Source organism: Syngnathoides biaculeatus, chromosome 8, assembly GCF_019802595.1.
Source record: "Syngnathoides biaculeatus isolate LvHL_M chromosome 8, ASM1980259v1, whole genome shotgun sequence".
Classification (NCBI taxonomy): Eukaryota; Metazoa; Chordata; class Actinopteri; order Syngnathiformes; family Syngnathidae; genus Syngnathoides; species Syngnathoides biaculeatus.
Window position 1 is genome coordinate 29,828,482 of NC_084647.1, and position 12,921 is coordinate 29,841,402.

Sequence of the window (12,921 nt, forward strand, 5' to 3'; positions counted from 1 at the left end):
TTCAGCTCACCTCTGATGACGGCACATGCTTTTTCAATCCATCCTTCCATTTTCTGTTCCACTTATACTCACTATGTCATAGCTAATTCTGGGCGAAAGATTCGGTACTCCCTGAACTAGTTGCAAGCTAAGCACAGCCTCATGTGTTCATTTTCATCTTTTAAGTGTTAGTCATTGTAGCTCTTGTGTTAGTGGCCAGTTGAGTAAATTCAATGAACCATTCCTGTTCTGTGCTGATTGCCACACCTGTGTTGATTTGCCATACTTACCTGGGTGATCACACAGAGAGGAGGTTATGTGGAGCAGAGCAGAGAAGCAGAGTAAGTCTAAATGTTTGACAAGGTTTGACAGGTTTTGTCCATTTATATGCATATAAGCATGACATTGATGTGAAATGTTTTTGGGTTTTTTTGTTATTCAAATGCTGTTTGGGCCAGGCGCTTGTGGCCTTCATTATGTCATTGAAGAGTTTGCACCCTTGGTAGGCGGAGTGAGGTTGGCTCATTCTCTTTATTTGTGTGTTGCTTTAATTAATTGTTGTTTATATACAAAAATGGATGATGATATTAGGAGTTTTATGGTTGGATGTATAATGAAGTGTGTGTTTTTAGAGAAAACTGAACTTTGTACCAATTAATATTATGCGTTTTTTTGTTTCACGGTGCTTGAAGATGCAATAAAGTTTGCACCTGTTGAACTCTATGCTGTCTCATTGATGCCAAGGGCTGCTACATCTTGATTTCTGCAGTGTGATTGAGATATAATTTGAGGTGCTTCAGCCCATCAACACCGAACAAAAGCTCAATGGTCATTGCTTGGGTGTTTTTCTCATTTGAATATATTGATTCCGCCATCTGTAAGCCATTTATCTCCTTCAAAAGACCATTAAAGTAGTCCTTCCCAACTTTTAAGCCACCCACCACTGTCTCCCTGACAGGGAATCTATAAAACCATACAACAGACACATGTTCACGCAAATGCACCAACTATTACAAAATATTTAAACCAACAGTAGAAACAGTCCTGTGATTTGGGATACAAAAAAGATATTAACATGTAATCACAAGCGAATGGCAGGCACATTGATCAAATTTTATCCAATTTCAGAAACCGAACATTGCCTGCTGCATCCTTTAAAACACTTAAATTATTATTAAATAAGGAATCTATTCATTTCATTCACATGGTGGATAATGCCTCCTCCAAATAAAGTAAGTTTCTTTTGGCACACATGTTTGGGACAATTTTTATTTTTTTTTTTTTAAATAAACATCAGTTGCCCTTCCTGACAAAACCCTTCTCAGGGAGTGGAGGCCCCAGTGGGATACGAACCCACAACCGCTGGTTTTACCAAACCAGAGCTCTCGCCACTGAGCTACAGGGTCTTCTAAACGCCTCCTCCAAATCTCCTTATGTGTCCTTGGATGAGTGTTTTTTTTTTTTTTTTATGCACGCACGCTTTGTGTGTCTGCGTGCATGTGTGCGCATCTGTGCATTTGAGTGTGTGTGTGCGTGTGTGTGTGTCATGTGAAAAAGAGATGGTAGATCAATGTAATCACAATAACAATGCATTACACTGGTTGCTACCCTATCACAGGACATACAGTATAGAGACAAACAACAGTTGCACTCACAATCACACCTTGGGGCAATTTGGAGTCCCCAATGATGCATGTTTTTGGGAGGCGGGAGGAAACCGGTGTGCCAGGAGAAAACCCACGCAGGCATGGGGAAAACATGCAAACTCTACACAGGCGAGGCCAGGATTTGAAGCCTGGCACAAACTGTTCTTATTCTGTCATATAATATTCAGTGACTCCAGATCACTTGCTGCTTTATAATAACTAAAATAAATCTGTAATCTGGATTTTACCAGAACTCACTCAATAACATGAAGGTTTTCTGCCACCTTTCTCTTTTTACTGTAGTATTGTACAGTGGGAACAAAAGGTATTCAGAACCCTTTAAAATTTTAGCCTTTCAAGATACCTGTCGTCACTATTACAAAGTCCGTGACTACACCTCTTAACCATATCTATTGTTAAAGAACCCAAGTATGCGATAAAACGCTAACAAAAGCTATACTGGACCATGCAACATTGTCTGAGGTAATAGCGGACGCCAACAAGGGGCGTGGTTTATGCAGATCTCTGGGCTCTGATTGGTCAGCGACGCAGATGACGCAATTTCTACGGAGGGGTCAATTGAAAAGAGTATCAGATAGCGTGATCAGTCTGGAATTTGAAATTGAGGGTGTCATGAAAAATGTGATTAGCGGCTATACCCCACAGGTAGGATGTGACCTAGAGTTGAAAGAGAAATTCTGAAAGGAACTAGATGAAGTGGTTCTGAACATCCCAGACAGAGAGAGAGTTGTGATTGGTGCAGATTGTAATGGACATGTTGGTGAAGGAAACAGGGGCAATGAGGAAGTGATGGGTAAGTATGGCATCCAGGAAAGGAACTTTGAGGGACAGATGGTGGTGGACTTTGCAAAAAGGATGTAAATGGCAGTTCTGAACACACAAGCGGCAGGAACATAGAGTGATTTACAAGAGCAGAGGTAGAAACATGCAGGTGGATTGTATTTTGTGCAGACGAGGTTATCTGAAGGTTACTGACTGTAAGGTAGTGGTAGGGGAGATTGTAGCTTGAAAGTATAGGATGGTGGTGTGTAGGATGACTCTGGTTGTGGGTAGGAAGATTAAGAAGACAAAGGTAGAGAAGAGAACCACGTGGTGGAAGCTGAGAAAGAAAGAATGTTGTGCAGTCTTTCAGAAAGAGGTAAGACAGGCTCTCGATGGACAGGAGGAGCTCCCAGAAGACTGGACTACTAGGGCAAAGGTGATCAGAGACAGGCAGGAGAGTACGTTGAGTGTCTTCTGGGAATAAAGGGGAGAAGGAGACTTGGTGATGGAACCCCAAAATACAGGAAGTCCTACAAGGAAAGATATTATTAAAGAAGAAGTGGGACACTGAGTGGACTGAGGAGAGGTGAAAGGAAAACATTAAGATACGATGCAGGCCAAAGTTAGTGGTGGTGAAGGCTAAACAAGAGGCATATGATGACATGTCCACCAGGTTTGACACTAAAGAAGGAGAAAAGAATCTCTACAGGTTGGCCAGAAAGAGGGATACAGATGAAACAGATGTGCAGCAGGTAAGGGTGATTCAGGATAGAGATGGAAACGTGTTGACTGCTGTCAGTAGTGTGCCAAATAGATGGAAATAGCATTTTGAGAAGTTGATGAGTGAAAATAATGAGAGAGAAGGAAGAGTAGAAGAGGCAAGTGTGAAATGCAATGATTATTAAGGGGGAAGATAGAAAGGCACTAAAGAGGATGAAAAATGGAAAGGCAGTTGGTCCTGATGACATGTCTGTGGAGGTATGGAAGCAATTTGAAGAGGTAGCTGTGGAGTTTTTGACCAATTTATTCAACAGAATAATAGCAGGCGAGAAGATGACTGAAGAATGGAGGAAAAGTATGATAGTTCCCATTTTTATGAACAAAGGCATTGTTCAGTGCTGTGGAAACTACAGAGGAATAAATTAAGTGATGGGAAAGAGTAGTAGAGGCTAGACTTACTTAGTATCTGCAAGGAACTATATGGTTTCATGCCTAGAAAGAGTACCAAAGATGCATTATTTGCCTTTGGGATGCCAGGGGAAAAGTACAGAGGTCAAAAGGAGCTACATTGTGTCTCTGTAGACCTGGAGAAAGCATATGACAGAGTACCAAGAGAGGAACTGTGGTACTATCTGCGTAAGTCTAATGTGGCTGAGAAATATGTTAGAATAGTACAGGACATGTATGAGGACATCAGAACAGTGGTGAGGTGTGCCGTTGGTGTGACAGAAGAATTTAAGATGGAACCCTAACCCTCAGACTGCATCAGGGATCAGCTGTGATCCCCTTTTGTTTGCTGTGGTCATGGATAGGCCGACAGATGAGGTTAGACTGGAATCCCCTTGGACCATGATGTTTGCAGATGACATTGTGATCTGCAGTGAAACCAGGGAGCAGGTGGTTGAGCAATTAGAAAAATGGATCCATGCACTGGAAAGGAGAGGAATGAAGATTAGCCGAAGTAAACCAGAATATATGTGTGTGAATGAGAGGGGTGTAAGGGTAGAGTGAGGCTCCAGGGAAATACCAAGGGTAGACAACTTCAAATACCTGGGGTCAACAATCCAGAGCAATGGTGAGTGTGATAAGGAAGTGAAGAAATGGTTCCAAGCTGGTTGGAACAGCTAAGCGTAAGGTGTCTTGTGAGTTATGTGACAGAAGAGTCTCTGCTAGAATGAAGGGCAAAGTTTATAAAACAGTGGTGAGGCAGGCCATGATGTATGGATTAGAGATGGTGGGACTAAAGAAACAACACGAGGCAGAAATGAATATGCTGAGGTTCTCGCTTGGAGTGAGCAGGTTGGATAGGATTAGAAACGAGCTCATTAGAGGAACAGCCAAAGTTGGATGTTTTGGAGACAAGGCCATTGAAGAGACATCGCATGGACATTGGGGACAGTGCCTCTCAATTGGCAGACTGGGGTGGTGGTTGTTACAGAAACTATTCACATGTTCTCATTTTGTACATAGATGGTAGATGGTTTCCACATCACCACCTAGCTTCTACCTTTGAACTCTTTCTCTTGAAAACAGATGTCATTGATCAGACAGCTGTAATCAATCAAACAATCACACAAACACACAGACACATACACTCATGTGATTTGTGTGAATAAAAATAAGCTGCAAGGGGACACAAGTTGGAGTTGGTTGGAAGCAGGGAGAAGTCCTGTCGCTCCCCTTGCAGCAAGTAAAACTTGAAGCCTTGTCTGTTCACCTTCTTTTAATCGAGAGTTAAGCTTTTTAAACCTGACATTCGGTCCTTCGAGGCAGATCCCAACACACTACCGCCCATCGAGGAGGGAGAAGACACACTGAAGTCTGTCGACAGCCAGGAGCATTTAGCTGTTCCTGAAGAAAAGCCCTGGTTGGACATGAATTCGTGGCCAGGCCGGTGCCAGAGTCCAATCTCCCCTCGGTGGACGAAGATTGACGGGATCACGAACAACTGCTGTCCAGAAAACGCTTGAACCGGTAAGTAAGCCAATCCGCCAGAAGGAGGTTGAAGGGACAAACGTAGAAAAGCATAATGGTGATCGGCAACAGTAAGTCTGCCCTAAAGGGGATGTAAACTTTATGGAACAATGTTTATCGGGCACCATGATGTTTAAAAAAAAAAAAAAGAAAAAAAGAGAAAAATAACGGCTTAAATGGCAAGGTAACACTTGAAGGATGCAGCAGGTTGGTAGAAAGATTTATGGCAAGTGTTACAGGGAAGTAAGGAAAAGCCAAGATTAAGACTTAATGGCAAGAGGTTTGTTAGCATAGGCAAGAAAGAGAAAGGCAGGAGAGTCAGCTGAAGTAATGGAAGCAGTGGCTATATTAAAACCAGCTACAACAGTTTAGAACAGGCTAAAGAAAGCGAGAGGCAGAAAGAGAGCCATAAGAAAAAACTTGAAAATAAATGAAAAAGGGAAAAAAATGCTGTCTCCCTGGGAAATACATTCGCTGATAAAAGCGCCAAGGAGGCAGCAACAGGAAATTATGGCACACACGTATTGACATAATCACAAGCACCCAACCCTCCTATTGATTTAACAATTCTAAAAGACATGCAAAACATGCTCCTCAAAGTGAAACCCAGTGATGGCTTACATAAAAAAAACTGAATTAGAATTAAATATGCATTAAGGGTCTCAAATTGGCGGTCTGATGGCCATTTGTGGCCCCCAAGATGATATTTTGCGGCCTCCACCTTACTTACTGTGAATGTTAAATGATGGTGTGGCCCTGACGTTTTATATGAATGGCACTTTACAGTGTTGTGTGCGGAGCTGGTGAACCTACCAATCACGGTGGGGTTGTGGCTTTCGGGGTGTGACAGTGACAAGTCTTGATACAAGCTGAGAAACATTTTCATTGAGTGAAAGTTAGTGATTTTGTTTAGTTTAATGAGTTTTTTTAGATTTGCGCACAACCTGTTTGCACCAGCTTTCGTGCTTATCTTATTTTTTGCTTAAAAAAACCTCTTTTAAATTGTGTGCAACTAGAATCGCTGAGGATGTACGCCTGCCTTTGGTGTGGGCAGTGTGGACCAATTCCCGCTCAGTGATGGTGTCTATCTGCTCTGTGACTGGCGATCTGTTCAGGGTGTTGTCCGCCTTTCGCCCGAAGTTAGCTGGGATAGGCTCCAGCTTTCCCGCAACTCTTGTGAGAATAAGGGGCTTGGATAATGACATGTTAGGACAAATTGTGTGAGATTTTTCCATGTACAAGTGCTGATGCTATTACTGTGGCAAGGTTCTTGTGTCAATATATTATTCCTTCACATGGCATCCCAGAAAAATTGTATGGCAACAATGTGTCACATTTTGTTAATAGAAAAAAAAAATCAGTAAAGTAGCTGCAAATCTAGAAAACACTTTAAAAAATCATTGTGCCGGATTAGTGGAACAAAGCAATGGGACAGTGAAGCCTCGATTAAGGAAAACTATGGAACATACAAGGAGAACTTGAAGAGAATGTTTACATTTAGTAAAACTGTATATGAAAATAACCCCAACAGATAAAGGATTGTTCCCATTTAGATTAGACTGCTCATGGTAGAGCGGCCAGTGCAGCAGTCAGAAGAAAATAGTTTAAGTGATTGGATGAAAGAGATGCTGCTAAATAAAACTGTGAAAGAAGCAAAATGATCTGCTGCCTACCGTGCCTTCTTCACAGGTGCTATTGGTGTCCATTGATGATTGGGTCCTGAGAAAAGTCATCAAGAGGAAGTGTTGGTCCTCACCTCGCTGGGAAGGTCCACTCCCACAGTGATAAAGATAGCAGAATGTCCCACGCAGATACACTTGTCCCACTGCAAGCCTGTGACTCCCTTTTCATTCAACGACGAGTTGCGGTGGAAGTCTGGCTACAAAGGGTGGGGTAGCAATAGGCTGCCCTGGTCTCAAACCGGTGAAGAATTCAGCTGATCCGCGCTTGACAATTCCACCTCTCCAATGGACGCCAATGCCTGGTACTCGTATGTGAAGATAGTGTCTCTCCGTGCACAACCAATGACAGATCAACAAGTGTGGTGAAGCTGGAACTACTCAGACGCCCCGCCATGAAAAGAAGTCTGCAGCAGCGATGAGTCCGACAATGCCAGTAATTCCACCTGCTGGTCCCAGACTTCATGCCAGGCCAGGAGAGGATGCAGACAGAAACCATCTGAGGTCTTCAGGACGGACCTGATCACCACCATGAAGGTGCACGACTCGTACCAGCTCAACGCAGAGGATGACTACGTGCTGGTCAATCCATAGAAGCAGAAGCGGAAAAAGGGTGTCCACGTGCCCGTTAGCCCGCAATCCATCCCGGAGCCCATGGCCCGGGCGCTAACTGACAAAAGCAACGAAGTCAAGCTCATCAGGCCCAAGAAATTAATCCACAGGTCGGCCACCCTGGCCCTCAGTTATGTGGACATCAGGACTTTGGCGGAGGGCATGTGTCACTACGACCTCAACGAGGAAGACGTCACCTGGCTGCAGGTCATCAACGACGAGTTTGCAAGGTTGGCCCTTCCGCTACTGGATGAATTCGCCATGGAGTGCTTCTTGGAGGTGTTAGAGCGCCATTATCATAACAACGTGACACACACTACCGAGACACAGTAGGGCCTTCGAATCGAGTACAATGAGAATGTGGTGTGCGACGTGCCAGCTCCCCAACGGAGAGGACAACAACGAGATGGTGTTCTGCAGCAAGTGCAATATCTGCGTCCACCAGGTATGTTACGGCATACAAAAACTCCCAAAGAGCAGCTGGTTGTGTCGGATACGCACTTAGGTATCCTGCCAAAGTCCCAGTTGTGCCGTAAGAAGGGTGATGCGATGAAGCCCACCCGCAGTGGAACCAGGTGTGTCCATGTCAACTGTGGCTTGTGGATCCCAGAGATGAGCAATGGGAACCCGGAGAAGATGGAGCCTGTCACCAACGTGTCGCACATTCCCAGCAACATGTGGGTGCTCAACTGCTGCCTGTGTAAAGAAAAGACGAGCGCCTGCATCCAGTGCTCTGCCAAAAACTGCCGCTTTGCCTTCCCAGTGACTTGCTGCCTCCACTCCAGCCTGGAAATGACCATCATCACCCAGAACAACAAAGTCAAGTTCAAGTACTACTGGCCTTAAGGGCAGTGACTCTGTAGAGCAGGACTCCACCACTGAAGTTGAAAATGAGGAAAGCTTTGGGAGCAAGAAGGGAAAATTCAGAGGAAAGGTTAGAGGGGACAATAAAGAGGACATGGCCGCCCTCGCCCTCATCCCTATCGCCTCGTCTTCCCCCTCATCAGTCGTCCTTGTGTCTTGTTTGTCAATGTGACCCGCAGAAGAAGCATGTCCGCAAGATGAAATCGCAAGAGATGGAGGAGGTCTTCTACCAGTTTGTGGACACTGAGGAAGTCGGCCGTCACCTCAAGATGGCATCCGAGACAGTTGACTTTCTGTACCAGTACTAGAAGCTGAAACACAAAGCTTACTTCAACCAGCTGCTGCTCATCCCTAAGAAGGACGAGGAGGACACCCTGGCCAGACGTGAACACGAGGTGTTGCTGAGATGACTGCAGCTATTCACGCACCTCCGCCAAGACCTGGAGCAGGTGTGTAACCTGACTTGCATGGTGATGAAACGTTCCAAGTGGCAAGTTCAGGAGCAGATCTTCCAGCACCAAGTCCAGCTAATAACCCAAGAGCTCCTCAGCAGTAATCCATCAGAGTAGGATCTGCAGAGTCTCTTCACTTTAGACCAGCTGAGCTCTCAGCGGTCTCAAACGTGGACCCTATGTAACCACTCGGAACACAGGACCAAACAACGATCAAAGCAGGACAAGGGGAAATCGCATGAAAGGAAAAGAAGCTGAGACTCACTGCCAGTATCCAAGGACGACACCAGAACCCTTGAGAACAAAACCCTTGGAGGTCAATGAGTTGGATCATTACTCCAGATGCCCAAACCACCCTAACGACAACCTTGTGCTTCGCCACATGAAGTCCCCGAAGCAGGAGGTGACCGCTCAGGAAGGCGATACTGTGAGACTGCACTGGAAAATCATTTGGATTGAGGCCCTGGTGCCTGAACAGCGGCAAGGAAAACATCCGGAGCATGAGGGCTGGATGTGGAAGTGTTGGACTGAAATTTTAGATGTCTCCAATGGAGCCCTGAAGTGTCGCTTTCACTCTAAGGCTCTTGACAAAACCATTTCCATCCAACTGATACGCATTAAATCATTGGGTGCTGGAGAAACCAGAAGAAGCAGGAAATCGGTTGTGTTGAAGCAAGAGATCATGCTGGATGGGACCACACTCAGCGCTGCCTTTGACAACACAATAGACATAGGCATTGTGGGCACCACCATGGGAACCTTGTGGTACATAGACTGGTGAGAAAAAGGCAACATCCGGCTGGTCAGCGGCCACAAAGAAAAAGGTTAATTATTTGGCCTTTCAGACAGATGAAACACACTTTGCTACCTGCAGGCTCAGGGTGTAGTCCATCCCCAGTAATGACCTGGTGGTGTAGTTCCAGGTGCTCAACCAGTCATGCACCTGTGTGTGCTGGAGCCCTTTCCGGGTCTGCAGCGTGTGCGCATGCCGGCTGGATACAGCGATGGCATCCTGCGCACCTTTCGGCTCGCCACCTCTGAAATGGAGAGGAAGCTACATTCCCATCGCGTTGCTGTCACTGCTGTCCCTGCTGTCCAGTACTCTGCCAACAGTGACGTGATCCTCTCTGGTGGGGAAAAAATTGTCTCATGGCTGTTAGTCGTCCCCTGGATGGATCAACCATCCGCAATTTCAGGGACCACAAAGCGGCAGCCATCATCACCACCCAGTGTGTTTGTGAACAGTGTAAGGGCTTTGGACTGGTTGGGAATGACCTGTGGTCAGCTGCCAGCGTTGACAGGTGGGTCAGTGTTTGGGCAGCTGAGTGATTCAAGTGTAGTGTACTGGACTGGCTCACACTTCCTGTGCAACCGTATTGCCTGCCATGTTGGGGAAAACATCCCTCATTATGTCCTTGGTTGGAGAGGAGTTCCCTGAGGAGGTTCCATCTCGAGCTGAAAAAAATCACCATCCCTGCTGATGTCACTCCGGAGAAAGTGCCGACACACATCGTGGAGTACTCAGAAAAAGAGCAGAATGATGAGACACTGAAAGGATCGATCCGCAAGAGTTCCAATCATCCTTGTGGGGAACAAGTCAGATCTGTGTTCGAGTAGCTCCATGGAAACCACTCACCCCATCATGAATCAGTTTTTTGAGAGTGAGACGTGTCAAGTGTTTTACAAGGAATCTGAAAAACATCAGAGCTGTTCTACGCACAGAAGGCGGTCCTCCACAACACCGGCCCTCTGTATGACCCCGAAAACAAACAGCTCCAACCTCAGTGTGTCAAAACGCTCAGTCAAATCTTTTACTTCTCCGACCAGAACAACGACCATGTCCACAGCGACGTTGAGCTCAACTGTTTTCAAAAATCTTGCTTTGAAATTCCACTGGCACAAGAGGCCTTAGAAGATGTGAAGACGGTTGTTTTGAAAAATACGGGCAATGGCGTGCAGGACAATAGCTTGACTTTAAATGGACAAGGACTCTGCATTGCCACCAGTAGAGCTGAAGAATTTGCTCTATGCTTGCCCTTATGTGCAGTGGGTCATGACTGTCCCGACCACCAGCGAGGGTTACATCTCTAATCACGGCTTCCACTGTCAGTGGAGGCTGTGTGTTTATCTTGACATCAACCGTTGCCTTTCTCCTACATGTTTCCCGACTCCAGTACCAAGAACATCTACACTAGACTTGCTTGGGCTGCTGTGTACCCGCATTTGATGGGTTCACAAATGAGCTCCGATTTTCATCCATTGTTTATTTATTATTATTATTAGTAGTTGTAGTATTATTATTGGTCCTTGTTCACCTCTGGACCTTGCTATTTTGTTATATGTTAAGTTCCTTGTACCTGTAATTACTGTTCTGCGTTTGTTCTGCCTTTTCACGATGTCTATAATCCCACGTTTGAAATCTATGATGGTTAGAGCAAGGTCAAATGTTTTTGTGAACTATGCCCTTCTACAACAAGTAGACCCTGATTATATGCAGCTACAGCCAAAAGGAAACGTTTGATGCCTATTACACGCTCAAGTGTAAATGATGAACTTTCTGAAAATGCAACAGTATTCTGATGTCCCCACTCGTATTTCCAAAATGATAAACAGGGGGGAAATGTTACAGAAATTATTCACATGTTCTCATTTTGTACATGCTGTCGTTGGTTTCCACATCACCACCGAGCTTCTACCTTTGAACTCATTGTCTTGAAAACAGATGTCATCAATCAGACAAATGTAATGAATCAAACAGTCACACACACGCACACAGACACATACACTCATGTGATTTATGTGAATGAAAAGAAGCTCCAAGGGGACACAAGTTGGAGTTGGTTGGAAGCAGGGAGAAGTCCTGTCGCTCCCCTTGCAGCAAGTAAAACTTGAAGCCTTGTCTGTTTGCCTTATTTTAATAAAGTGTGAAGCTTTTTAAACCTGACAGTGGTCCCCCTTTTTTAAGAAGGGGACCGGAAGGTGTGTTCCAACTGTAGGGGAAGCACACTCCTCAGCCTCCCTGGAAAGGTCTATTCAGGGGTGCTGGAGAGGAGGGTCCATCGGGAAGTTGAATCTCAGATTCAGGAGGAGCAATGCGTTTTCGTCGTGGCTGTGGAAATGCTCTTCACCCTCGGCAGGATCCTCAAGGGTGCAAGGCAGTGTGCCCAACCAGTCTACATGTGTGTTGTGGACTTGGAGAAGGTGTTTGACCATGTCAGAGTGCTGTCAGAGTTTGGTCTGCAATGCCGGCAATAAGTCAGAATCGTTTGGACTACGCCAAGGCTTCCCTTTGTCATCGACTTTGTTCTTAGCCTTTACGGACAGAATCTCTCGGCGCAGCCAAATCATATAGTGTGTCTGGTTTGGTGGCCTCAACATCGCATTTCTGCTCTTTGCAGATGATGTGGTTCTGTTGGCTTTGAACACCCTGCTATATTGGAAGCTCTTCTACTTAGAAATCATGGAAGAGTCTGAAATTTTCATCGTAGGTGCATGTCAAATGTGAGGGAGATAATCTAAAAAGAAAAATCCAGAAATCACAATGTATGATTTTTGACAAATTGTGTGATACAGCAGCAAATAAGTATTTGAACACCTGTCTATCAGCTAGAATTATGGCCTTCAGATACCTGTTAGTCCACCTTGAAAAGTCCACATCCACTCATTAGCTGCATAAAGACACCTGTCCAGCCCATACAATCAGTAAGACTCAAACTTGTAACATGGGCAAGACAAAAGAGCTGTGCAAATTACACATGGCTGGAAAGGGCTACGGACAAATTGCCAAGGAGTTTGGTGAAAAAAAGTTCCACTGTTAGAACAATCATTAGAAGATGGAAGAAGCTAAACATACCAGTCAATCTCAATTGGAGTGGAGCCCCATGCAAGATAAAACATTGTGGGGTCTCAATGATCCTTAGAAAGGTGAGGACACAGCCCAGGACTACAGAAAGGACTTGATAAATGACCTGAAAAGAGCTGGGACCACCGTTTCCAATGTGACTGTCAATAATACACGAAGACGTCATGGTTTGAAATCATGCATGGCACGGAAGGTTCCCCTGCTAAAACCAGCACATGTCAAGGCCCAACTTAAGTTTGGCAATGACCATTTAGATGGTACAGAGGAGTCATGGGAGGTTTTGTGGTCAGATGAGACCAAAATGAAAATTTTGGTCATATGACCACTAACCATTCTTGGAGGAAGACAAA

At 45.1% G+C, this 12,921-nt stretch overlaps 1 long non-coding RNA gene and 1 pseudogene across 1 annotated transcript; both read left to right on the plus strand.

Annotated features, from left to right (window-relative positions):
* The first annotated feature begins 250 nt into the window (after positions 1-250).
* LOC133504705 (uncharacterized) lies at positions 251-6,229 on the plus strand. Its single transcript, XR_009796061.1, has 3 exons — positions 251-320; positions 4,898-5,102; positions 6,119-6,229. It is a non-coding gene; the product is annotated as an uncharacterized LOC133504705 (long non-coding RNA).
* An 850-nt stretch (positions 6,230-7,079) lies between these two features.
* On the plus strand, positions 7,080-11,529 carry LOC133504982 (protein Jade-1-like; annotated as a pseudogene).
* The last annotated feature ends 1,392 nt before the right edge of the window (positions 11,530-12,921 follow it).